Source organism: Psammomys obesus, unplaced genomic scaffold (assembly GCF_907164565.1).
Source record: "Psammomys obesus unplaced genomic scaffold, mPsaObe1.curated_primary_1811, whole genome shotgun sequence".
Lineage (NCBI taxonomy): Eukaryota > Metazoa > Chordata > Mammalia > Rodentia > Muridae > Psammomys > Psammomys obesus.
In genome coordinates, this window is record NW_026586662.1 from 8,551,615 (window position 1) to 8,579,457 (window position 27,843).

Genomic DNA, 27,843 nt, shown 5'->3' on the forward strand with positions numbered 1-27,843 from the left:
AGTTTGGCTATGAGTCTCAACCTCTGGAACACTACTCAGCTATTACAAACAAGGAAATCATGAAATTTGAAGGCAAATGGTGGGAACTAGAAAAGATCCTCCCGAGTGAGGTATCCCAGGAGCATAAAGACACATATGACATATACTCACTCATAAGTGGATATTAGCCAAATAATATAGGATAAACATACTAAAATCTGTACACCTAGGGAAGCTAAGCAAGAAGGAGGACCCTAGGGAAGAAACTTAATCCTCCTTCAGAAGGACATATGCAATAGACATTTGGAAGCAGGAGAAGACAGGGAACAGGACAGGAGCTTCTGATCGAGGTATCAAAGAAGCTATGTCTGTATAGGTCTTATTTTAATATATTAATTATCTTCAAGGGATCCCACCTTCCTGTATGACCCAGCACCTTTCCTACTTTTCTTTTAAAATTCTTTTTTTTTAAAAATAACAATAAAACTGGTCTTCTCTCCCACCCTTGACCTGGACAATAGAAACAAAGGCAGTAGGAAGTGCTAGAAATATGAGTATATTTGAAACCCAAATCACGGGGATCAACAATATGGATACGACATGGGGTAAGGAGCATGGATTATTGTCCTATATTTGATCCAATGACCAAGAAAAAGGAATTGCTACCAAGCGGATGGAGATTAGGGAAAAGGCAGGCTTGGAGAAAAATGTCAAGATTTCTAAGAATGTTGACTATTCCACATCTGTACCATAAATGGACAAATTAATATAAAAGCTAGAACTAATTACTATTTTGCTGCAATGACTATGGTATTCATTAAGATTATTACAAACATTCCGGTGTCCTTTCCAAGTGTCTGGGAGGATGATGGTACCACATTCAGTTGAAGTTAGGCGTGGCCAAGTTAGTCTCTGTAGCCAGTGTATTAGTTACAAGCAACCTCTAGTATGTCAAGCCCTGTCAACTGAATTCAGGAACAACTGGGAAGTTTATGATTGATGCTGAAAAACTTTGAAAAACTGTTTTCTAATATGAGTTGGAAGGAAGATAATAAAGACTCTTTACTTTTCATGTATGAAATCACTTAACGATTTTTGTTGTTGTTGTTTTTGGTTTGTCATTGGCTTAATTTATTACTGTCTGACTCCAGTGACACTGGCATACCCACTGGGCCTTTGAGTCTGCGGGAGAGTCGTTCCTGTCCAGTAAGATACAATACAAGGAGTGGACGGCACACACATGCATCCACACTGAGCTACAGTGACAGGGGCCTGGGGAGGTGCTCCCAAGAGGTCCCCTCACTAGACAGTTAATGCTGGTAGAGACTCGAGCCAGGCCAGGCCAGACCAGGGCTGACAGACAGACCTACTTTTCTCTGCCTGAAAATATGTGCAGTTCTCCAAGTGGGAAACAACATCCGGTTCTACCAATCATGGCTAAGGGCTACTCCACATCGTCTGGGACGCCTGCCTCGGGGCCAGGACTCAGGAATGTCTGGTTCAGTCTTCCTCATTCATTCTTCTCGCGGCCACTTCCTGCGCCGTTGTGTTCCTGTTCCTCCTCACTGTGGTCCATGTTCATGGCTGGCTTGGCCTGGGATCCCTGGCTTGGCCACGGCCGGCCCACCTTGAATAAATCATGGGCTTTCTCCTTGTGACTCAGCTTGATCTTTATCTTGACAGGGTGGGACTCAGACTCAGAGCCTTCCTCCTCGCCCTCTTCCTCCTCTTCGCTTTCCTTGCCTTCACTGTCGTCTTCTTCTCAGTTTTCTGCCGCACACTGGTGAAGACAGACTGAGGAACAATGAAGTACTTATAGATCAAGGAATCCTAGATGTTGAACTTCTGAGTGTTCTGACTCAGCAGCATCACATCTTTCTCCAGGTCACTGAGGCTGCAGTATTTGTGGTTGCAGATGCCTTCCTTGAAGTCCACAGGTTTTTGGTTGAGCTCATAGTACTCTGGAAGTTCCTTGCATGAGGGAAGCTGGACGAACACCTCACTGAGCTGACATCCACTACTGTTGTCCTTGTCCTCGATCACAGCATCCATGATCTTCTTCATCTTCTTGGTGAGGCTGGATGGATTGGGGAAAGCTTCTCAGCAGGTGGCCGCCCACGCTTCTTCTGCTTCTTGCTCTCCTCGTCCTTGTCCTGGCTGTGGACTCTGGTGGCCTGGGTGGAGGAGCCGGCCTAGCTGTCTCGCTTGCACTTGCGTGAGGATTTCTTCTGCCAAACCTCCTCTTCGATCTCCTCTACCATGCCCTCCTTGATGGCCTTGAACCACTGTTTTTCTGTCAGTGGGTTGATGTAGTCCACCTCTTTGGGGTGGCGGGAACCACGGTGGAACATCTTCTCCTCTTCCTCTTCAAATGTCAGCCCCTCAGTCTCTGCATAGTCCTTGATGATCCAGGATGGGAACTCATCCTTTTCGATAAGGTGTGGCTTCCACTTGGGGTTTGGGGCCTCTTCACACTGGTGGTCCAAGTCCACACGTATGAAGAGGTCAAATGTCAAAAGTGTTATGACTGTGTGCTTGTTATTTGCTTAATTTATAAGATACTATGAGAATGATGAGTTTGGAAAAATGTCTAAATTCGGCCAGATATAAAAGCAAGTAAAATAAAACAGTCAATGTTCCACTTCAAAATCCCATTAATTTTCTTTTTCTCATTCTGTAAAAGAAAAACCAAAGATGTCCTACAATGAGAGAGGCCAATTTTAACTCAACAAGGATAAAATCAAGAGTATAATTTTCAACCTCAAATTCAATAGTTCCAACTGGATAAAAGGAGAGTAAAGCAGACTAAAGCCTTAATGCCCATTTATGTCTTTCCATTGAAAAACAGTGGTTTAGGAAAGACAAAAGGCTGGCCAGCTTTAACCAATGCCAGGTGGAGACAGGTCAAACACGGCAATTTAACTTGTGTGTTTTAAAATGAACCACGTGTGGTTCTCGGGATGTACAACTGAATGTAGTGTCGCAGATACCATGCCTTTCTATTTTTTTTAACAACATCTGGTTGCTTCAGCAAGTATATATATATATACCTGTATATATATATATATATATATATATATATATATATATATATATATATGAAGTGAAAAAAGGTCAATGGCTTGGACTTGTCTTAGCGAGCTAGCTTTCCACAGCTGTGAAGAAGGGTAAAACTGCTTAACACTCAGGAGTAAACCAACTTTCCAATTTCTGCTTGAAAGGCAATAAATAAAAATAATCTGTAGGATTAGATATAAGTGCCTGTGTAACACTGGATAGAGATTACCCAGTGACCAGTATCGGATTTAGTCAATCTGTCAGAGAAGCTGGGTTTCTGGGTTGATGTGTAGTTGGCTTGTGATTAACACTGTAACCCTTTTCTAAATGTACACATCTGTTTTGGTGGTCCTATCCTTCTTCCATCACGAGGCTTGCTATGCAAGGGGTAGACCATTTGTCTTTTATATTATGAGACCTGTAGTCTAACAAGAGCTATGCCAAGATGTCAATACATGACTGTGGAATTTCCCTGGGACACCCTGGACTTGGGGTCACATAAAAGACTGAGAAGAGCTTTTAAAGAGAAGAACCAAATAAGTGGAGATTAGAATGGACCAAGTCTGCTTTAGAACTGCTCTCAAATATCCCTATTCTTCTTCACAACACATGAAGGAACCAAACTTTCCCAAACCATTTGATGGCAATTGGATATGTTGCACATTTGGATCAAGAAATACAGGTGTCTGTATTTCTTAGATGAAAGTTTAGAAAATTTATTTACCCGGACCCCTTTGTTTGTCTCTCTATCATTACGAAACTGTATGACAAGATGGATCCTCCACTGCCCTTGATTATCACTGATGTGCAGAGCTCTCTTTCAAAGCTGTCGTGGACCCATGAAAGTGAGCAACAATCAAATGCTTCACGTTTCACTGAGATTTTCTAGTGGTAACTTTCACAAAACTTCTCCCATAATGATTCATGACACCGTTATTATTTAGTGGAATTCATTTGAAAGCCTAAAAAGCTAGTGGGGCATGGCACTTGGCATGAAGAGACCCTAAGTATCAGACATACATCCTAAATCAAGTCGCTGACAACTAGGACAGCACACAGTCTTAACATGTGAGCAGACTTAGTATGCAGGAAGGCGGACTGTTGACAGATGACACTATGGAAATTTGCAAACATTTGGAGGTGCTCCAGCCAGATCTCTCATGTCAGAGAGTGTGAAACTGAAGAGAGCCAGAGAGCCCTCTGGAGCACACACCTACCCCTCTATACCACCAGGGCCGCAAGATCTGCAAAGCCAAGTAACAGAAAAAAGGGATGATTGACAATAGTAACTAGCTGCAAAGCTGAAGTGTTCTCCCTCTTCTGCCTCGTGTCTCCTTTCCCTGAAGGGACAATACCATAATAAGAGAGAGAGAGAGAGAGAAGTGGAGTTAACTCTGGAGGACTGCAGTCTTGGGTGCCTCAGTGGGAGGAAAAGCAATACAAGAGCAGGTCTTACTCATTCCTCATTCCAGAGTCTCTGGAAAGGGAAGGAAGGAACTAAAGCTTTCATCAGATAGATCACAGTCTCAAAATGGAGTCACTTTAAATGACCAGAAGTGAATAGAATTTTAATCTATGCAAGATGTTGTTAAGATACAAGAAAAGGGGATTTATTTGAGCATGGTTTCAACCCATAGCTGGGGAAAAACAGAATGGTTTTATATTCATTCCCACTGAGTTCAGACTGCTCAAGAAACAAGTTACAGCTGTGCCCCTGTTAGAGAACTGTTTACAAAGATAAATGCAAACTGTAAAGTGAAATGTGAGAAATGATATCAATGTGTAAAAACTAGGTTTGAAAGAATACACAGTAGGTATTAAATATCTTGTGAAACTACAGAATAAGGCTCAAATTGGGGAGGAAGAGTAGGAAAACACATAGTCTTAGTTTGTCCAAGAGAAGTATTTCTCTATCTTTACTAAAGTACCACTATAAATGGAGGAGCACAGCAGTTGACTCTTAAATTTCCAACCCCTGACCTCAAATTTCCCAAAGGAAAACCTCTTTCTAAATAAGAAGCATGCACAGAGAGTAGGGTGCCAAAGTCTTGGAGTGGGGAAACACTCCATTGATCCAACACCTAAGCACACGACTTGAGAAACCAGGTAACACCACGGAACAGGCTGTGATAAAAGTTGTGCTCCTTTAGATATAAAAATAAATATTTATTGAAGTATCAGTCCCAGAAAAGACCTTTGGGTCCAGATTTTTTTAATCTGTTGCCCTCTTAGTGGCATTCCTGTCCCAGTATCTTTTCTGAGACTGATACTCCAACCAAGGACCATAATGGAGATAACCTAGAACCCCTAGAACTCCTGCACAGATGCAGCCCATGGCAGCTCAGTTTCCAAGTTGGGTCCCTAGTAAGGGTAACAGGGACTGTCTCCGACATGAACTCAGTGGCTGGCTCTTTGATCACCTCTTCCTGATGGGGGAGCAGCCTTGCCAGGCCACAGAGGAAGACAATGCAGCCAGTCCTGATGAGACCTGATAGACTAGGGTCAGATGGAAGGGGAGGAGGACCTCCCCTATCAGTGGACCTGGGGAGGGGCATGAGAGGAGATAGGAGAGATAGGGTGGGATTGGGAGGGGATTAGGAAGGGAGCTACAGTGGGGATACAAAGTGAATAAACTGTAATTTATAAGAAAAATAAATAAATTATAAAAAATAAATCTTTGATAAATGAGTTTATTTTCTAAGAATAACTTTTATATCTTAAACAAAAGACTTTGGATTTGTGGCTTAGAGATATCACTAAGTGGTTTAAGAAAGTGGGGAGCAGTGATCAGCATGCCTAAGGATCAAATCCAAACAGCATTTTGATGTGGCCAAATATCAAAGAGCATGCCAGCTACCAGATTACCAGGAGTCTAAAAGAAAAGACATCATTGTGCTTTGTTTTTGTTTGTTTGCTTTGTTTTTCGAGGCAGAGCTTCTCTATGTAATAGTCCTGGGCGTCCTGGCCTTGTTTTTGTAAACCAGATCTGCCTGCTTCTGCATCCCAAGTGCTGGGATTAAAGGCATGTGCCACCACGCCAGGCTGAAAAGACATTTTTGTGTCTGTATACTGTAACAATGGAACTCACGTGGTGGAGGGGGGCAGACACATGATGCGCATAGAACACTCAGCATGTGTTACGAGGGCATGTTCTCATAAATTGGATCAATAAGAAGATAACAAGACCAGAGTTCTCTCTCTACCAGACGAGGACACATCATGAAGACAGCTGTTTGTGTACCAGGAAACATGACCTCATCAGACACTGAATCTGCCAATGACTTGATCTTAGACTTCTCAGGCACCAGACTGTGAGAAACAAACTTCAGTTGTCTAAATTAAACCCAGTCAAGATTGTTGGTTATAGCAGCATAAACTGATTTTCATAATGCCTCTTTAAACGTGTGCAGCCGGGCAACTGCTTTTGTTCTCAGACCATCCAAGTAATCGTGAGTTCCTCCCACATCTTTCAATCACTGATGCTGATAAAGGAAAGAGCAGAGTGAGAAAGGTGATGGCATCCTTTGCATGTTGAAGGAAGCAGTTTCAAATGGATGGATGCATCATAAACCCAGGTGTCTTTGAGCTAGAACGGATAAGACTTTGTTAGAGCAGTTGGAAGCAACAGGTACTTTGTCACCTTTCCACAGAGCTTCTTGGAAAAGCTTTTAGAAAGCCTGGTGTAGAGAGTCCTTTATAAAGGCCATAACCAATGCACAGGGGGAAGATGAGAGCGAGATTGCTCATGTCCACAAAAAGGCATCTATCATGCGGCCTAAAGATGGACCCTACATGGATGAGAAACTTACTGTGACCTGGCAGATCATCCTCTCTTGGACAGAGAAACTGCCTTCAAGGCTCACAGCCTGGATGCCCTCAATAGAAGGTCTATAAATATAGAAATTGGTAACAACATAAAATGGGGATTCATCAGACGAACTTGAGATTATGTGTCTACGGTGCACGTGAACAAAATTAAAAGACTATGGTTGGAAGATCAGCTCCAAATTTTGTACAGAATTACATTCTTTAAGGCTTCCTTTAGGATAAGGACAGCTTCCCACTATACCAGAAAGCTAGAGATACTATGGACAGTCAACCATTAGGAAGAAAAACATCTCAGAGGGGCCCACATTTTCTGGCCAGTTAGCTCTTCAAAGCTTTTTCTCAAAGCTTATGGAAGAATAGAACCCTCTCAGAGAAGCACAACTAAGGTTGGATTTCCTATCACTAGAGCCTGGAAGCTAGAAGCCAAGTTAAATTAGAGTAGAACAAAATATTAATATGATGTCTCTGTATCTGAGTTTCAGAAAGCAAATGTTAGCCTGAATAGACATGTGTATTACATAAATATGTTTCCAATCAGAGGGTGCGCTTTGATGTGAAAATACTTCTGTGGCATTTAGGAATGTATACATGAAAGAGCCAAAAAAAAATCTCAGAATGATTTGACTACTAAAACTTCTGTTCATTAACAACTAGCCTACTTGCCTTGTAATGCCAACCAAAAGAAGCCAACAACAGCAGACCTCTTTGAATAAGTACTATCAGGGCTGATCGATTTGCTAATAATGGTCTTATTATTAATAACCACATAGTTCAACTAAAATGTTTATATTTTCTGGTGATTCTGATGTTTTTCAGCCTCAACTTCAACTCTGGCCTCCATTCATTGAATATTACTCCTCGACGTTCACAAATCTCCTTCCTCACTTCTGTTCTCTGCCTATTCTTCGAGCATGAATTCTGGGAATCACTGTTGGCAATATTTGACCACTCATTGTTCATTAAAAAATCCACCCAAGTACTGCCCCCTCTACAATATAATAGATTTCACGTCCCCCCCATCAGAAGTTCTAGTGCCACCATCTTCAGACAGAGAGAGCAACTGTTTCCTTCCTTGATGGCATTTTTTCTCCAGCAACCCTCCGACATCATCCAGTATGCTCCCTCCAAATCCCCTCCTTTCCGTTCCTTTTTTGTTGTTTTCCTTTCACACCATCCTTCATCTGTTTAGTTTGTACTTTGTATTGCAGAAGGACCTCATATCCACAGGGACCATTGTTTCCTGACCTAGACCAACTTCATCCATATTATCTCTTCTGTGGATTTCAGAAATTCCCTCTGCAGTACTTATCAGACCTGTCTGACCATTCTTATTATCTTTCCCATTTTGTTCTGACTTCTGTGCAACTTACTTTACTGTAACATTAACAGAGTTCTCAGCAAATACTCATTACATGATATGATACTTTTCTTGTAGAAATTATGAAGGAATAACTCTGCAATGGAATTTAGCACTTGTGTATTCCAATCTTTGTACTTAGGGGAGAATATATTAGCCCTGAGGCACCTCACTCTAAGCCATGCAATGAGTCTATTAGCAGATGGATTTTATCCTTAGCCATTAAGTGATATTGTAATAATGCTGCAGACATTACTTGCTTTGCGCTTTCTCCCAGGGCTGACCATAACGTGGTTGGTGTTGCAGAAAAAACAAGAGACACTGATTGCCTAGGGCTTTTAGCTAATGGAAATGGGCTCCAAGAGTAAAATATTAGATACTGAAAAATGTTTATAAAATTCATTAATAATGGGGATTTCAGGTGGTTGTTTCTTCAAGGAAAATGGTTTATTTTTCTCTTATGAAGCTCAGAAAACCATTTTCCTGAGTGTAATGACACAGTCCTACACGAAGTGAAAGTGTCTAGCAAGAAGAAATTAGGGCCGATAGCCAGTCTCATCGTTATGTCATTCTACATTAATGACACATCAAGAGGAGATGTCACATTCAATGACACATTAAAGAGGAGATACCCATCATTTCCTCAAAAGTTCTCCTGAGCGTATGTTTAGTATAATAGTAAAACACGCAGTTTTTAAGGACTTAATTTTTGGATTCTGTAGTCACCCAATGACTTTTTTTTTTTGGTATGCCCCCCCCCATATTTCTTCTTGTTCTTCAGCTTCATTTCAACTATCAGATTCCTGGTTACAAAGAGAATTATAAATTTTCTTCTTATTTTTGTAAAGCTTGTTATTTTTCTTAAATATTTATCTTGTTTTGTTTTACTTATTTATTTTTTTTTTCTTTTTGAGATGTGGTCTTTCCCTGAAAGTGGAGCTTACCAGTTTGGCTGGATGACTGACAAGTGAGCCCCAAGGATCCACTGGCCTCCCCCCACATGGGCAGCCCAATAATCACAGATGCCTGGCTTTTCACCTGGCTACTGCTGATCCAGCTGAGGCTCTTTACTGAGCACGCACTTTATGCACGGAGACACCCCCTGGCTTTTGACATTTGCCCTTGCTGTAAGCAAAAGTTACTTTATTGGCTTCGATACAGAACTCTTTTGTATCAAAAAACTAAGGAGACGTTAGTGAATTGTAAATATCAATTGCAATACATTTTGAAAAGAATAATGCTAAATGTTGGTGGTTTATTGTAAAGGAAATTTATATACAATAGATGTGTTTAAGAGGGAGCACAAGGTTGCATTATGTTCTAAAAATGTTATATGTGTTACACAATTATATACCAATATATGACATGATTGTTATATATACATTTATGCACTGACTATACCTATTTGAACATTCACTAGACCAGGCTACATCTACAAATCCCTACAAATAAAAATAACAATTGTTCACGAAACACTCTGAAATTGGTCCAACAAGTGTCAAAAGGGCAGCATTGGTGGGTGCTGGAGTGTCGTAACAAGAAGGGCATTACCTAATAGATGAGAAAGGTTATGTAAAGAGAGAAGAGAGAAGCAATAGGAACACTTGAAGTTGGGCAGAGGGCACAAGACGCTATTTTATTTCCTCAGGAGGCTCTGTGGGGGCACTTCTGCACATGCTTTGCAAAATCCCCACTTGGGAAACGCCTGTGGACCACTGACCTAACATCCTGATACAATCACTGAGAGTAGAAAGAGGCACAGAGATTCAAGAGCATGCTGCTACTGGTGTCAGAACATCAAAGGAACTAAAAAGGGAACCCAGCTGCTAGAGTTTGGACGGGGAGAGGAAACCACTGCAGTTTGTTTATGGAAGTACAGATGGCTAAAGGGCAAAGAGCCTCCCAGGGGCAGCCATGCCAGGAGAAACACTGGCAGGACCCAGGTGCACCAACCCAACCTGTCCCTCCAGTTGAAAAGTGTCCTAATTTCACCACGGACAATATTTGATGCTTCTAGTTTATGACTTGTATACAGACTCTGGCAAGAAAACTCTGAACAAGAAAACATCTGGAGGGAGCAAAAAGCAGTTCACCTAGCAGGGGGTCAGGCCACACGGTGACCTTCCAGAACCCTCAAAGGAATTACAGAAGCTTAGGAATGGCCAGACATGGGATAAACTGCCAAGCATGACAAACACATAATTCAAAAAGCATGATCAGATTTGAAGTTTAAGAAAAATAAAATCACATAAAAGAGATCCATCCACTCTTAAACTTGTGTACTACAACTAGAATGAATCTATGCAAAAAAACTTCTGGGACAATTTGAATAAAATTGTGTGATTGTTCACAGAAGCACAAACAATTGAATACATAGTTCAATTTCTGTAATTCTATTTTTAACTATAACTTCTTTAAAAATTATAATTATAAAAACATTCTTTTTTATTTAATTATTTTTATTTTATTAATTACAGTTTATTCATTTTTTATCTCCCCTGTGCCTCCCTCCCTCATCCCCTCTCAATCCCACCCTCTCTCTTCCCTACCCGTGTCCCTCTCTCAGTCCACTGATAAGGGAGGTCCTCCTTCCCTTCACTCTGATCCTAGTCTATCAGGTCTCATCAGGAGTGGCTGCATTGTCTTCTGTGGCCTGGTAAGGCTGTTCCCCCTAAGGAGGAGGTGATCAAGAGCAGTCCAATCAGTTCCTGTCAGAGACAGTCCCTGTCCCCTTTATTATGGAACCCACGTGGATACTGAATTGCCATAGGCTACCTCTGTGCAGGAGTTCTAGGCCATCTCTATTAATGGTCTTTGGCTGGAGTATCAGTCTCAGAAAAGACCTCTGTGCCCAGATATTTTGGTACTGTTACTCTCCTTGTGGAGCTCCTGTCTCCTCCAGGCCTTTCTATCTCCCACTTCTTTCATAAGATTCCCTGCACTCTGCCCAAAGTTTAGCTATGAGTGTTGGCATCTGCTTTGATACCCTGCAGTGTAGAGCCTTTCAGAGGCCCTCTGTGGTAGGCTCCTGTACTCTTCCCTGTTTTCTCCCTCTTCCAATGTCCATCTTCCTCGCCTTTCTGAGTGAGGATTGGTCATCTTACTCAGGGTTGTCCTTCTTGCTTAGCTTTTTTAGGTGCACAGATTTTAGCATATTTATCCTATATGTCTAATATCCACTTAGGAGTGAGTACCTTGTGTGTCTTTCTACTTCTGGGATAGCTCACTCAGAATGATCTTTTCTAGTTCCCACCATTTACCTGCAAATTTCATGATTTTCTTGGTTTTTATTGCTGAGTAATATTCCATTGTGTAGGTGTACCACAATTTCTGTATCCATTCCTCAACTGAGGGGCATCTGGGCTGTTTCCACCTTCTGGCTATTACAAACAGATTATGGTCATCTGTAGAGAAAAAAGATTCTTTTTTATCATGTTGTGGCTTAAACACAAGATGCCTACATAAATTGTGGAAAAAAGAAAACATAAACATTGTTTAGTTGTGCTTTATTTACTCAACTTTCCTATTAGAGTTAACAATCCTACCAAATGAAGATGGCAGTTCTTGCCTTCATATACATTACCAACCCCCTGAGAGGTAAAGACAAGTACAAGTAGATCAAAAGGTGGCCATCTATCAAAAATCTCAAACACAGAGTGTTTGGTTTTTAAATGTAATTTTTCTCCAGCTTCAATTTATATAAGCCAAGGGGGAATGTGGAATTTAGCCTACTCCTGGGCCATCTCATGCTTTAGCCTTAACAAAAGACTCAATGGACTTTTGTTTAATTATGTTAGTATAAATATTACTCTGAACATGTTGATAATATGTCTACCTGACAATTTGAAAAACAAGACACTTAAAAATTATCCTTGGAAAAGTATATAATGATGAATAAGCATTAAGATATTAATTTTCAAACTGTTTTCTGAAAATTCCTAATCCTCACTGTTCAGGCACTCCTCTAATGAATACACACACACACACACACACACACACACACACACACACACATATGTAATTTTTTTACAGGGTCACACTATATAGCCTCGGCTGGCCTGGAAATTTTTATGTAGACTAGGCTGACTACAAACTCAGGGATCTGCCTTCCTCTACCTCCCAAGTGCTGGTATTAAAGGAGTATACTACCATGACTAAGTTTTCTCTTTTGATATCACGTAAAAATAAACTTATTCATTCTTAAGTTTTACTTTGTGTTGTGAAACATTCAGATAAAGACAGAATAATTCATTTTGTTTTCTGGGCATTTTCCTGTGTTCTTCAATTTTCCCACTACCCAATTTTCACTTCTAATGGCTTCTAATCCTTTTCCACATTCTGCTAGGAGCTAACAGGGCAAAGACTCTGAATGTGTGGCCCCAGAGTGCTGACATTAATATGAAGTCCTGAGTATTTTGAGTGTATCAATGTGATCCATGTCTGGGAGAAAAAAAAAATAGAAAAAGAAATGTGAGATTTGTTCGTGATTAAAGGAAGGTACCAGTAAAAAAGAGAGAGTGTGGCCTCTCCCACTCACCAAATGGCTGAATGTGGAAAAGTTGTTTTCTCTGATAAGCCTCTAGTTTCACATCTGAAATAAAGCTGTGACATTAGGTTAAATGAGCATTAACATAGACTTTATGCAATAGGGATTATCACAGAGCCAGAATCACAGCACTTGATAAATCCTACAGGTTTAAAAACTCTGGCCTGATTGATTTCCAAAGTGGTTGTACAAGTTTACATTCCCACCAGCAATGGAGGAGGGTTCCCCCTTCTCTACCTCCTCTCCAGCATGTATTGTCACTTGAGTTTTTGATCTTGGCCATTCTGATGGGTGTAAGATGATATCTCAGGGTCGTTTTGATTTGCATTCCTTGACGACTAAGGATATTGAGCATTTCTTTTTTTAATTTTATTTTTTTCTTATCAGTTACATTTTATTAACTCTGTATCCCAGCCGTGTCCCGCTCCTTCATTGAACGTATGACAGGAGTCTACTGAGCGCATCTGAAAAACTCTAACTAGCAGTGTTTTCAATGCAGTTACAAAGACTCATGACCAAACCTTCGGCAGAGTACAGGGAATCATAAGAAAGAAGGGGAGTTAGTCTGATGGGGAAAGGATAGGAGCTCCACAAGGACCAAATATATCTGGGCATAGGGTCTTTTCTGAGACTGACATTCAACCAAGGACCATGTATGGATATAACCTAGAACCTCTGCTCAGATGTAGCCTGTGGTAGCTCAGTAACCAATTGGTTTCCCATAGTGAGGGGAACAAGGACTATTTCTAACAGGAACTCAATGACTGGCTCTTTGACCTCCCCACCCCCCAAGGGAGGAGCAGTCCTGTTAGGCCACAGAGGAGGGCTTCACAGCCAGTCCTGAAGATACCTGATAAAACAGGATCAGATGAATGGGGAGGAGGTCCCCCCTATCAGTGGACTTGGAAAGGGGCAGGGTGGAGATGAGGGAGGGAGGAAGGGACTGAGAGGAAATGAGGGAGCGGGACACGGCTGAGCATTTCTTTAAGTGTTTTTCTGCCATTTGATATTCCTCTATTGAGAATTCTCTGTTCAGCTCTGCACCCCATTTTTAAATTGGATTTCTTGATTTGTTGCTGTTTAACTTCTTAAGTTCTTTATATGTTCTGGATATTAGCCCTCTGTCAGATATAGGGTTGATGAAGACCCTTTTCCAATCTATAAGCTGTTGTTTTGTTCTGATGACAGTGTTCTTTGCTTTACAGAGCTTTTTAGTTTCATGCTGAGATGCATAGCCAAACTTTGGGCAGAGTGCAGGGAAACTTATGAAAGAAGGGGGAGGTAGAAAGACCTGGAGGGAACAGGAGCTCCACAAGGAGAGCAACAGAACCAAAAAATCTGGCCACAGGGTCTTTTCTGAGACTGATACTCCAAACAAGGACCATTCATGCATATAACTTAGAACCCCTGCACAGAAGTAGCCCAAGGCAGCTCAATATCCAAGAGGGTTCCCAAATAATAGGACCAGAGACCATCTCTGACATGAACACATGCGCTGGCTCTTTGATCACTTCCATCTGAGGGGAGAGCAGCCTTCCAGTGCATAGAGGAAGACAAAGAAGCCAGTTCAGATGAGACTTGATAGACTATGATGATCAGATGGAAGGGGAGGAGGACATCTCTATCATTGGACTGGGGAAGCGGCATGGGAGAAGAGGGAGGGAGGGTGAGATTGGGAGGGCATGAGACAGGGGGTTACAGCTGGGATGCAAAGTGAATAAACTGTAATTAATAAAAATAAATTAATTAAAAAAAGAACTCTGGCCTGTCTTCCTTTTGTTGCCTTTCTGAGCCCTGTTGCTGAAGATACCACATGCTTCAGACACAGGACATAGCAAAATGGAGCTGGTAATGTCTTGGAGGCATCTTCCCTAAAGACTGGCCCTTACAGCATCCAAAGGTGCTATGAAAGCTTCCAAATGAGAAAAAAAAAAAACAAAACAATTAAAAGTCCTAGTAAAGCCTTTGAGCCACAACAATGACCATTTTGGTAAGATTTTCTCCAAGGGTGCAAAAGTGGCAGATGTATCTAGAGGACAATCAATAGTCACTTAATTGGAATTAAGTCTCACTCAGTAAGAGAAAATACATGCCTTGTACTGTAGACCTAGAAAACCACCTGGAGCTGGTTAGGTCATAAACCCTAGAGAAAAACTTTCTACTGCATATTCTTAAATCCGTATAACTACCAACGGCAATATAAATACCTATTCTTCTACCTTCATATAAGTTGAGGTCTGACTCCTTACCAAAGCCCCTTCTTTTTGCAGCAGACAAAGACAATTGTAGAAGTCCAGAGCTTATCAAAATGCAGACAACAACTGACCATGCAGTCCTCACCAACACTCAACACATTCCCAACCTAACCACCACACCTAAGGCTTGGGGAGTATCACAGAAAAGGGGCAGACAGAATGTAAGAGACACATCACCAGAATGTTTGCTGCACAATATGTCTTCTAAGGAGCTGTAGCCATTAAATCTCAACAATATGGCCACATAACACAAAAATCATTAGCTTTCTTATAAACAAATAATGAACATTCTAAGAAAGAAATAAGGAAAATGGTACCTTTACACAATAGTCTAAAAAATATCTAAGGATAACTATAATTGAGCATGTGAAAAATTTGTATAATGAAAACTTTAAGACACCCATAAAAGAAATTAAAGAAGACACTAGAAGAAGAAAATATCTCTCATGCACATATTTCAGAAAGATTAATGATATTAAAATGGCCATCCTACCAAAAGCAATCTACAGATTCAGTGCCATCTCCATCAAACTTGCAAGAGAATTATTCAAAGAAATTTAAAAGTAATACTACTCAGCAATTAAAAACAAGGAAATCATGAAATTTGCAGGTAAATGGTGGGAGATTGAAAATATCATCCCGAGTGAGGTATCCCAGAAGCAGAAAGACACACATGGTATATACTCACTTACAAGTGGATATTAGACATATAATATAGGAAGAACATACTAAAATCTGTATACCTAAAGAAGCTAAGCAAGGAAGACGACCCTGGTAAGATGATCAATCCTCATTCAGAAAGGCAAACCAGATGGACATTGGAAGAGGAAGAAAATAGGAAACAGGACAGGAGCCTTCCACAGAGGGCCTCTGAAAGATTCTACCCAGCAGGGTATTGAAAAAGATGCTGAGCCTCATAGCCAAACTTTGGGCAGAGTGCAGGAAATCTTATGAAAGAAGGAGAAGATGAAAGACTTGGAGGGGACAGAAGCTCCACAAGGAGAGCAACAGAACCAAAAATCTGTGCACAGGAGTCTTTTCTGAGATTGATACTCTAACCCAGCACCATGCATGGAGATAACCTAGAACCCCTGCACAGATGTAGCCCAAGGCTGCTCAGTTTCCAAATGGGTACCCTAGTAAGGGGAACAGGGACTGTCTCTGACATGAACTCAGTGGCTGGCTCTTTGAACACCTGCTCCTGATGGAGCAGCCTTATCAGGCCACAGAGAAAGACATTGCAGCCAGTACTGATGCGACTTGATAAGCTAGGGTCAGATGGAGGGAGGAATAACTCCCCTATCAGTGGACTTAGAGAGGGGCACTGGAGGAGACAAAGAAGGGATTGGGAGGGAATGTAGGAGGGGGCTACAGCTGGGATACAAAGTGAATGAACTATAATTAAAATTAAAATTAAAATATTAAATTGTGTATTTAAGGTCAGGGTTGTGCATCTGCAGTTGCTGTGAAGGGCAGTTACAGGTACAGGTTGGGTTGTGGGTGCGATGTGCATGTGTAGTTGTCCAGATAAGCTTGGCATGGGTGGCAATCTCAGGGGTGTCTCAGAAGGGAGCTGGGAGGTGGCCCATAAGCCCACCAGACTCTATATCTCTGACACTCAGATTTGTCTGGGCTTCCCTATCCTGAATCCAAGATCTGTGTGCTTCCACTGTTTTTCTGATCTCCGTGGGGTGACTAGCAGAATCATGGCTTAAATGCTGGGAATGTTTCTCATAAAATCCTGATGCTGCCCTCAGGTGAGAGGGAGGGATTTGATGTCTGGCTGCTAGCGAGGACAGTCCCTGGACTTGGAGCTTTCCACTCACTGATGTATACTTTCAGACCTAGGAAATGGACATGGTGTGTGTGGGGGGGTCCTGGATCTGACTGACCCCAAATGTCCCAGGAAACCTGAAGCTGTCCCCAGGGGAGCAGGAGGCTGCTGGAGGGGAGGATCCCTGGACATGGGGTTCTGCACTCACTGGGCTGTGCAAAAAATTCTGGGGGTTCACAGGTTGTAGTTCCTAGATCCAGAACAGGGTCACAGGGGCCTGTATCTTATAGGCCACAACTCACAGGATGTCCCTACTAGTCCTGGGAATCCCAAGGTCGATGCCCTGGATCCAACTGCCTGTCCACTAACTGATTTCAGAGACTCGGGTCCTCTGCCCCTCAGATAGGGTGCACACTGGTCGCTGCCATCTTGGAACTCGTGCTAGCAAATTTTATGTCACCTCGACACAAGCTATAGTTATGAGAGAGGAGGGAACCTCAGTGGAGAAAATGCCTTCATAAGATAAAGCTGTAGACAGGCCTACAGGTCATTTTTTTAAAATTAGTGAATGGTGTGGAAGGGCCTGGTCCATTGTTGGTGATGACACCTTTGGGCAAGTGATTCTGGGTTACATAAGAAAGCAGGCTTCACAAGCCACGAAGACACCATGAAAAGACCAAACCTTCTACTTATAGGCATAAATGAGGGAGATGAATCCCAAGTCAAAGGCATAAACCATCTCTTCAACAAGATCATTGAAGAAAACTTCCCCAAACTAACAGATACCACAGGTATATAGAACCCCAACTGAACTGGACAGCACAAGAACTGAAAATCTTTATAGCATATTGCAGTTAAAATACTAAGTATGAACAGCAAAGAAAATATTTTGAAAGCTGCAAAAGAAAAAAGAAAGTCATATAAAGAAACAATATAGCAAGAGAAGGAAATTAAAGGGATACAAATAAGGAAAGAAGTCAAATTATTCCTATTTGCAGATTATATGAAACTGCACATTAGAGATTCCAAAAATTCAAACAGAAAACTTCTAAAAATGACAAATTCAGCAATGTAAAAAGATACAGAATCACTGTGCACAAATCAAAAGCTTTTATATACATTAACACATATATAGAGAAAGAGATGTGGACACACTCCAATTCACAGCAGACTCAAATAACTAAAATATCTAGGAATTCTCACCAACCAAGTAAGTGAGGGGTTTATACAATGAAAATTTAAACCTCTAAAGAGACAAAAGCACTAAAAAACAGAGAAACATCCACTAGTCATGAACTTGTAGAATAATATTGTGAAAATGATCATTTTTGTTAAAATTTATATACAGATTAAATGCACTTTCAATCAAAGCCACCATTTTATTCTTCACAGTAAAACTATCTTAAAATTCATTGGTAACCACAAAAGACCCCAGATAGCCTAAACAACTTTGAGCAAAAAAGGCAGGATGCTGGAGGGATTGCCATTACAAATGCCAGTATATATTACAGAACCATAGTAATAAAAACTGCCACAAGCAATGATACTGGCATAAAAACAGACATGTAGACCAATGGAACAAAACTGAAGACCCAAAAATCAATACACATAACTTAAGCCATTTAATATAGTTCAGAGAAAAGAAAGCATCCTTAACAAATAGCTCTGGGAAAACTGAATGTCCATGTACAGAGAAATGAAACTAGATACCTGTTTATCACCTTGTACAAAAACGAAGTCAAAATAGATCACAGACTGAAGACAGCATAGGCAGTATCCAATGATCAATGTTTAGGAAAGTACTTTCTGAATAGGATTCCATTTACCCAAGAATTAAGGCCAATAAGTTACAAGTAGGATTTCAAAAAACTTGAAAATCTGCTACACAGCTAAAAAAAAATCAATTGAGTAAAGAGGAAGCCTATAGAATGGGAAAGAATGTTTGTTAGCTATAAATCTGACAGAGGGTTAATTTCTAGACTATATAAATATCTCAGAAAACAATAAGTCAATAAAACAAATGACCAATTCCAAAAATGGGCCTGGGACCTAAACAGAGAGCTCTTAAAGGGGAAAAATGGCTAAGAAATATATCAAAAAGTGTTCAGCATCTTCAGCGTTATGTAAATCTTTTTTCCGTTTTTTAATTTTTATTAATTACACTTTATTCACTTTGTATCCCCCCGTGTTCCCTTCCCCACTCCCCTCCCAATCCCACCTTCTCTCCCCCTTCTCCACATATGCCCCTCCCCAAGTCCACTGATAGGGGAGGTCTTCCTCTCCTTCCTTCTTATCCTAGTCTATCAGGTCTCATTCGGAGTAGCTGCATTGTCTTCCTCTGTGGCCTGGTAAGGCTGCTCTCCCTCAGGGGGAGGTGATCAAAGAGCAGGCCAATCATTTCATGTCAGAGACAGTCCCTCTTCCCATTACTATGGAACCAACTGAGACACTGAACTGCCATGGGCTATATCTGTGCAGGGGTTCTAGTTTATCTCCATCAATGGTTCTTGGTTGGAATATGAGTCTCAGGAAAGACCCCTGTGTTCAAATTTTCTGGTTCTGTTGCTCTCCTTGTAGAGCTCCTGTCCTCTCTAGGTCTTACTATTTACTACTTCTTTCATGAAATTCCCTGAAATCTGCCCAAATTTGGCTATAAGTTTCAGCATCTGCTTTGATACCTTGAAGGCTAGAGCCTTTCAGAGGCAGTCCCTGGCAGGCTCCTGTACTGTTTCCTGTTTTCTCCTTCTTCTGATGTCCATCCTCTTTGCCTTTCTGTATGGGGTTTGAGCATTTAGCCAGAGTCCTCCTTCTTGGTTAGTTTCTTTAGGTGTACAGATTTTAGTAGGTTTGTCCTATATTATATGTCTATATGAATGAGTATATACCATGTGTGTCTTTCTGCTTCTGGGATAGCTCATTCAGGATGATCTTTTCCAGTTCTCACCATTTACCTTCAAATTTCATGATTTCCTTGTTTTTTGTTGCTGAATAATATTCATTGTATAGATGAACCATAATTTCTGTATCCATTCCTCAGTTGAGGGGCATCTGGGCTGTTTTCCAGCTTCTGGCTATTACAAATAGAGCTGCTCCAAACATGGTTGAACAAATGTCCTTATTGTGAACTTGAGCATCTTTTGGATATATGCCTAGGAGTGGTATAGCTGGATCTTGAAGAAGCACTATTCCAATTATCCGAGAAAGCGCCAGTTTGATTTCCAGAGTGGTTGTACAAGTTTACATTCCCACCAGCATTGGAGGAGGGTTCTCCTTTCTCCACAACCTCTCCATCTGAGTTTTTGATCTTAGCCATTCTGATAGGAGTGAGGTCATTTTGATTTGTGTTTCTGGGATGACTAAGGATGTTGAGCACTTCTTTAGATGTTTTTCGGCCATTTTATATTCCTTTGTTGAGAATTCTCTGTTTAGCGCTGTATCCCATTTTTTTAATTGGATAATTTGATATGCTGCTGTTTAACTTCTTGAGTTCTTTATATATAATATATATTATATATATTATATGTAATATATAAATATATATAATATAAATATATTATATGTAATATAATATATTAAAATATAATACATTATAATATATAATAATCCAATATATATATTGGATATTAGCCCTCTGTCATATAGAGGGTTGGTGAAGATCCTTTTCCAATCTGTAGGCAGTCAGTTCGTTCTGACTACAGTGTCCTTTGCTTTACAGAAGCTTTTCAATTTCCTGAGGTCCCATTTATTGATTTTTCGTCTTAGAGCCTGTGCTGTTGGTGTTCAGGAAGTTGTCTCCTGTGCCAATGAGTTCAAAGCTGTTCCCCACTTTTTCTTCTAAGTGGTGCAGTGTGTCTGGTTTTCTGTTGAGGTCTTTGATCTACTTGGACTTTAGTTTTGTGCAGGGTGATAAGTATGGATCTATTTGTATTTTTCTACATGTAGACATCCAGTTAGACCAGCACCATTTGTTGAAGATGTTGTCTTTTTTCCATTGAATGGTTTTGGCATCTTTGTCAAAAATCAGGTGTCCATATGTGTGTGGATTTATTTCAGGGTCTTCTATTTGATTCCATTGATCCACCATTCTGTTTCTATGCCAGCACCATGCAGCTTTTAGTATTGTTGCTCTATAGTACAAGAACACATCAAAGATATCGTCCATTACGACCAAGTAGGCTTCATCCCAGGCATGCAGGGGTGGTTCAATATACGTAAATCTTAATAAAAACAACTTTGAGATTTCATCTTATCTCAACCAGAATGGTAAAGATCAAGAAACTTGGCAACAAATGCTGGAGGGGATGTGTGGAAAAGGGAAGCCTCATTCATCCTTGGTGGGATTATCAACTGGTCTGGCCAACTACTCTCTAATTGGAACTCAGTATGCAGAATCCTCAAAAAACTAAAAGCGACATCTATTATATGACTCTGCTATACTACTCCTTGGCATATTCACAAAGGATTTCACAGGCCACTCCACAGATACTTGCTTAGTCATGTTCACTGCTGCTCTTTTCACCAATACTAGTAAATAAAAACAGATTAAATACCCTTCAACTGATGGATGAGAAATGAAAGTGTAGCACATATGCAATACGAAATACCGGCCAGATGAAAAGAACCTAAGTCATTAACCTTACAGGTAAATGGGTGGAATTCGGAAAGATCATAGTGAGCAAGGTAACCAAGACCCAGAACAACAAATGCTGCGTGTTCTTTCTCATCTGATGGTCCATCCAAACTTCAGATGCAAGTGCATATCCTAGAGCAACTTCAGAAACCAGGATATTTTAAAAAAGAACATTGCCTGGGGTGGGGGGAACAATAGAGGAAGCATAGCATGATAAAAATAATCAATTATCTTTTCTAGATCCCACCATTTACCTGCAAATTTCATGATTTCCTTGTTTTTTATTGCTAAGTAATATTCCATTGTGTAGATATACCACAATTTCTGTATCCATTCCTCCACTGAGGGGCATCTGGGCTGTTTCCAGCTTCTGGTTATCACAAATAAGACTGCTACAAACATGGCTGAGCAAATGTCCTTATTGTGTACTTGAGCCTCTTTTGGGTATATGCGTAGGAGTGGTATAGCTGGATCTTGAGGAAGCGCTATTCCTAGTTGTCTGAGAAAGCGCCAGATTGCTTTCTAGAGTGGTTGTACAAGTTTACATTCCCACCAGCAGCGGAGGAGGGTTCCCCTTACTCCACAACCTCTCCAGCTTGTGTTGTCACTTGAGGTTTTGATCTTGGCCATTCTGATGGGTGTAAGGTGAAATCTTAGAGTCGTTTTGATTTGCATTTCCCTTATGACTAAGGACGTTGAACATTTCTTTAAGTGTTTCTCTGCCATTCGATATTCCTCTATTGAGAATTCTGTTTAGCTCTGTATTCCATTTTTTTAAATTGGATTACTTGATTTGTTGCTGTTTAACTTCTTTAGTTCTTTATATATACTTGATATTAGTCCTCTGTCAGATATAGGGTTAGTGAAGATCATCCTGAGTGAGATATCCCAGAAGCAGAAAGATGCACACGATATATATTCACTCATATAGACATGTAATATAGGATAAACCTACAAAAATCTGTACACCTAAAGAAACTAATCAAGAGGGAGAACTCTTGCTAAAATGTTCAATTCCTATCCAGAAAGGCAAAGAGGATGGACATCAGAGGAAGGATAAAAGAGGGGAAAATGTCAGGAGCCTGACACAGAGGACCTCTGAAAGGCTCAGCCCTGCAGACTATCAATGTAGATGCTGAGACTTATGGGCAACCTTTGGGCAGAGTGCAAGGAATCTTAGAAAAGAAGTGGGAAATAGTAAGATCTGGAGAGGATAGGACCTCCACAAAGAGAGCAACAGAACCAAAAAATCTGAGCACAGGGGTCTTTCCTGAGACTGATACTCCAACCAACGGTTATACATGGAGATAACCTAAGACCCCTGCACAGATGTAGCTCATGGCAGTTCAGTATCCAAGTGGGTTCCATTGTAATAGGAACAGGGACTGTCTCCGACATGAACTGATTGGCCTGCTCTTTAATTACCTCTCCCTGAGGGGGAAGCAGCATTACCAGGCCACAGAAGAGGACAATGCAGCCACTCCTGATGAGACCTAATTGACTAGGGTCAGAAGGAAGGAAAAGAAGACCTCCCCTATCAGTGGACTTGGGGAGGGGCATGGATGCAGTGGGTGGAGGTAGGGAGGGATTGGAACGGGAGGAGGAAGGGAACCACAAGGGGGATACAAAGTGAATAAAGTGTAATTAATAAAGAATTAAAAATGAAAAAAAATAAATGGGAAAAAATCAATTAGATGGGGCAAATGGAAAACTCTGAAGGTTGGTACTTAGGTTTGAAGAGAGAGATAAATACAGAAGAAAGTAGGAAAAAGATGAAAAAACAAATAAAGGTGTCTGAAAAAGACATAATGAATCATACTATTAATTTTATACATAAACATCCCTATTATACATGTAAGTTGTACAAAGAGAAACATAGTTTGAATGATTTTTTTTCCCATCTGTGCTAACAGTGCTCCCTCCAAGAGCCAAAAACTATTTAATGAAAGCCTGATATCAGGCATGAGATGACCTCTTTTATGTTGTTGGTTGGGATTGTCCATACAACTCCCAAAACATTATAGGCTGTTGATATTTCTCTTTGCTGCTTCCCAAAGATGGATGGTAAATCCCTATTGCTGAAACATTGTGTACTTCATAAAAGGGCCCAGGGATCATCAAGCAACCTGTGACTGACCTGAAAGCCTCTCCTTGAGGGCCAGCCTTCATGGTACTAGAAGGAACCACTCAAGTTTATACAGCAGGAAAGAAACCAACAGTCCTACCCAGCTATGCTTGAACCACAGTAATGGTCAGTATGATGTGATAAGTCTAAGAATGCTGTGTGCTGTAGGTAGTGGCATGCATATCTTGACAGTAACAAACTCTTCTCTAGTTGAATTTAAAAGCAGCTCAACAAGGGAAAAAGCATGCCTGGTACAGAAAACCTAGCCAACTAACCAGGGCTAGTGAAGTAATGGATCTTGGAGGAGAACCTGCAGCTGACTCTTTACTATCCCATCATAATCCCTAACTACATTCCAAATATATGTCCTCAAACCCACAAATTAAGTGTAGTCCTCACTTCTCATTAAGAAAACTTTTCTTTGCAATGGAAAAAGACTATTAGAGGAAACCACAATCAAATAAAATTCAGGTTCCTAGTGTTGAGTCCTAAAGGATACATCTACAATCCAATACAACTTCCACACCTAAGGCTAGGGATTCTTGTGGAAGAGAGGCAGGAAGATAATCAAAAAAAGGATTGGGGAGATTGCTGTGAGATTGTGTTTCCCAGACATGTCAGCAGCTACACCCATTAACTCTAACCAACATGACTGCTTAAACATGAGCTAAACAAAGGCAGCAATAATTGAGATGCTAAAATGGACAAAGAAAATTCCAGGAGGACTCAACCTTACACAAAGAACCAGGCCACCGAGGAATTCTGGGAGATGGAGAAATAGTCTTCTCTAGGGAAAAGCATACTAATTGGTTATCCAATACCAGAGTAGCCACGAAAATACAAGTAACATTATAACACTAGTTAGGTTATCTGTATGTGTCTAGGAATAAACATGCACACACACACACGTGTATTAATATATGTAACAACCAGCTTTCAAGAAAATAAGCCAAAGATTCTTAAGAGAGCAAGAGGAGGTGGTATGGGAAAATTTTGAAGGAGGAAACAGAAGGGAGAAATAATGTAATTGTATTACAATCTCATAAAATAAAACCTTTTAAAAATTAATGAAACCATTCTGCTTCCTTCCTGCTCTTGGGCTATCGTTTGGTTCAGCTTCTGTGTCTGTGGTTGGGGAGAGAGTGTGGCAGTGGTAGTGGTCTATGGCAGTCTTCTAGGAGCAGTGTCCAAGAAAACAACATGAGGGAGAGCATAATCGTTTTTAGGTGATGTCCAACAGTGAGATAATTTAGGTTAGGTTTCCAGCTTTCAGCTACTACAAGAATTTGGAAGATTTAAAAATAGATATAATATGTTCTATGCTACATTCCCAGACATGGAAGGACTCCTCTGTCACATTCTCAGACTCTGTGGGTCCTGCAAGGCATATAAAACAGAGTGGGGAGTTTAAGTCTGGACAAAACTGAGGCATAACTTAATGTTCCACATTCCGAAAGGAAAAAAAAAACACACCAAAACCTTGAAATAAAATGATGTTATATCCTTTCAGACATAGCTGAGATTAATATGAAAACTATTAGGTCTATTTTTCCCCCTTCCTTCTGAGAATAAAGTAGTGGGCAAAGGAGGAAACAGATTTTAGGAAGGTGGATATATTACTCACAGTTTATTAGAGTGTAGAAATATTTCTGAAAAAAATGCTTGAGCGAGTTAATTGAAGTTCTGAATACAGGCACATTTTGCCAAAATAAGAGTCAAGTAGTATGTTCACCTCCCAAAGAGCATCGCCAGAAGCACTAAGAGTAGCGACTAGAAACTTTAACAAAATTTAAAAAGAATGCAAATGTCATTTGGTTAATTTTTAATATTCTGCTGCATCACATGTAAGATGCAAACCATATAAACCTTTATCAACTCGTTTTGAAAAACATTACATTTTATCTTTTTTATACTTTTAACATTAAGCATTTTATCAAGAGTTTTATTTCTTTATGTAATCATCACATCGCAAAGTCATTGATACTGAGAAGTCACTCAGTGATCGGGAAACTCGTGCAGATTACTAATAATTATTTTATTAGTATATGTTAGAGATATGTTGCTGAAGAAAAGCTAGGAAAAGTTTCTTCATGTTCAGAAGTACACAGCCTCTGTCCTCTGAAGAGAACAGCTTATCTGACTCACTTTAAATGAGTTCTTTGAGAAAAATGGGGTGGGGAAGCTGTCAATCACACTGGCAGAAACTGGCTTCAATAAACTATCCAGTGGCCCTGAGCTTTGCCTGTGGATAAGTATATAAAATATCTCAACATTTTAAAATTTAATGATTCTATTATATTTTAGATTAATCTAGAACAAAGGTTTATCATTCCAGGTTTTTATCAGGCATTCTATAGTATTGGGGGGGGGAGATTGTTAGCCTAATTGACATAATTCAATATATATGAATTGAATATATATTGAATTGGATACATATAATATATATATATATATATTATATATTCCAATCTGGGGGTAAATAATAACACAATCCTTGAGGCTTTATCAAATATCCCTAGTGTTATCTGTCTCTTTCCCCACTTACTTCTTTGTAATATTTATTTACCTTCCTTGACATTTAATTTGCTGGTTAGTGTTGCTTTTTTTGGGATTTCCACAGGAGTTTGCAGAAGAAGCATGTACTGTCAAATAGCCGAAAATTTGAATGTTGAGACATGCAGCCCCAAGAATTCCAAATGAAACCTTCCAGTTTCACTATGCTGTAAAATCTGTTTTTCAAGACATCCTCACCAATGCTCCCAATGCCACCCTCTGCTAGTAGCTTGCCCACGCTGCCCGCAAGATGTTTGTTCTTTTTCCTTGCACATGTTATATACTATCAGGATGCAACACGTTTGCCAACACTGACAAAATATGACACAAAATTCTCTGCTTCTAGGACACTGGTTCTTAGATTCTGGACATACCGTATTACTGTGCTGCCAGGAAGCCTAAAAGCACCACGAAAGCCAGGCATGCAGACCCAAATCCACGGTTCTGACTTGTCAGCCACATATCACCCTAATATGTAACCCACCTTAAATGGAACTTCTCCGGGACCAAGATGAGAGATCTTAGCTAAGATTTGCGTCAGCTCTGTCTGAGGTAAAGATCACAAGATTTGAAATAAATCATGAACAAAAAAACCAGTTTTCATTGGTAGAAGCCACTTGGGGAAGTTTGTTACATAGTCAGAGTGTTAGAACAATAAATGTTCTATGAAGAGTTTAGCTCTCCTAAGACCATGCAGCCAGGAAGCTCAAACTACCCAATGCAGAGTCATCAGGCAGAAACTTGGGACTGTGTTTTGAAATTACCTAGGCATCACCCGAATCAGGTTTAACCAGCGTCAGCCTGTGACCATATGTGAGACTGGTAAAGAACCTCAAATCCAAATTCTTCCTGAATTCCTGGTCCACAGAAAAGAAGAAGAAGAAAAAAGGAATGATTGTTGTTCCTTTTAGCCACTATTTCTTGGCATAATTGCTGACATACCAGCAGATAACCAGAACATCTGCATGTAATTTTCAAACACCAAAAACAAGCAAGAATTATGAAGTCATAAAAATGGAAAGGCAGTGGTTTGAAAACCATTTATATTGGAGATGGGCTGTGTGTCTCTGTGGTCATGGGCCCTGAACCCCCTGCCCTCCCCTCTCAGGACAGAGGTGTACAGATATATCTCTGTAGGAGGACAGGGAGAAAGAGAGAGAAAGAGAGAGAGAGAGAGAGAAAGGGAGGGGTGGATTTCTCTCTGCATTTCTGATCTTTCTCTGAAGCTTTGTCCTTCCCTGCTGTTTGTGAGGCTCTTTCAGGTGACAAGGTGTTGCTCACAGTTTTCAAAACGTGTGCTATGGAGACAGACACTGTTAGCATAGCTACTTAGAGCACTACTAGCTTAGTTCTTGGTGCCTGTGCATCCTGATTCTCAAATAAACTTAAAAAATATTTTTTGAGAAATACCCATAAAAATTGTCAAGTGGTGGTTTTAATAAGTGTACTCTGAAACTTACCGCTACGAAAGAGTAGACAGGACACTTCCTTCTCGTTAGTGCCCTGTTCCACAATGTTCTCGATGAAGAGGCACATCTCGCTAATTCTTATAAATGTTTCTGGTACCCTCCACTTCATTTTTAGATAGGGAAGTTGAAGCTCCATAGCATATTATAGTCACAGCAATATGCTTGATAGCCTGAAGTCTGCATACTGAGTGTGTCCTTTGCTAGACAATGGTTCCTGTGCCTTTCTCTCTCTCTCTCTCTCTCTCTCTCTCTCTCTCTCTCTCTCTCTCT

The 27,843-nt window shown here is 40.4% G+C and overlaps 1 pseudogene; it reads right to left on the reverse strand.

Moving 5' to 3' along the window:
* Nucleotides 1–1,489: 1,489 nt before the first annotated feature.
* Nucleotides 1,490–27,640, reverse strand: LOC129672871 (transcription activator BRG1-like; annotated as a pseudogene).
* Between the last annotated feature and the right edge of the window lie 203 nt (nucleotides 27,641–27,843).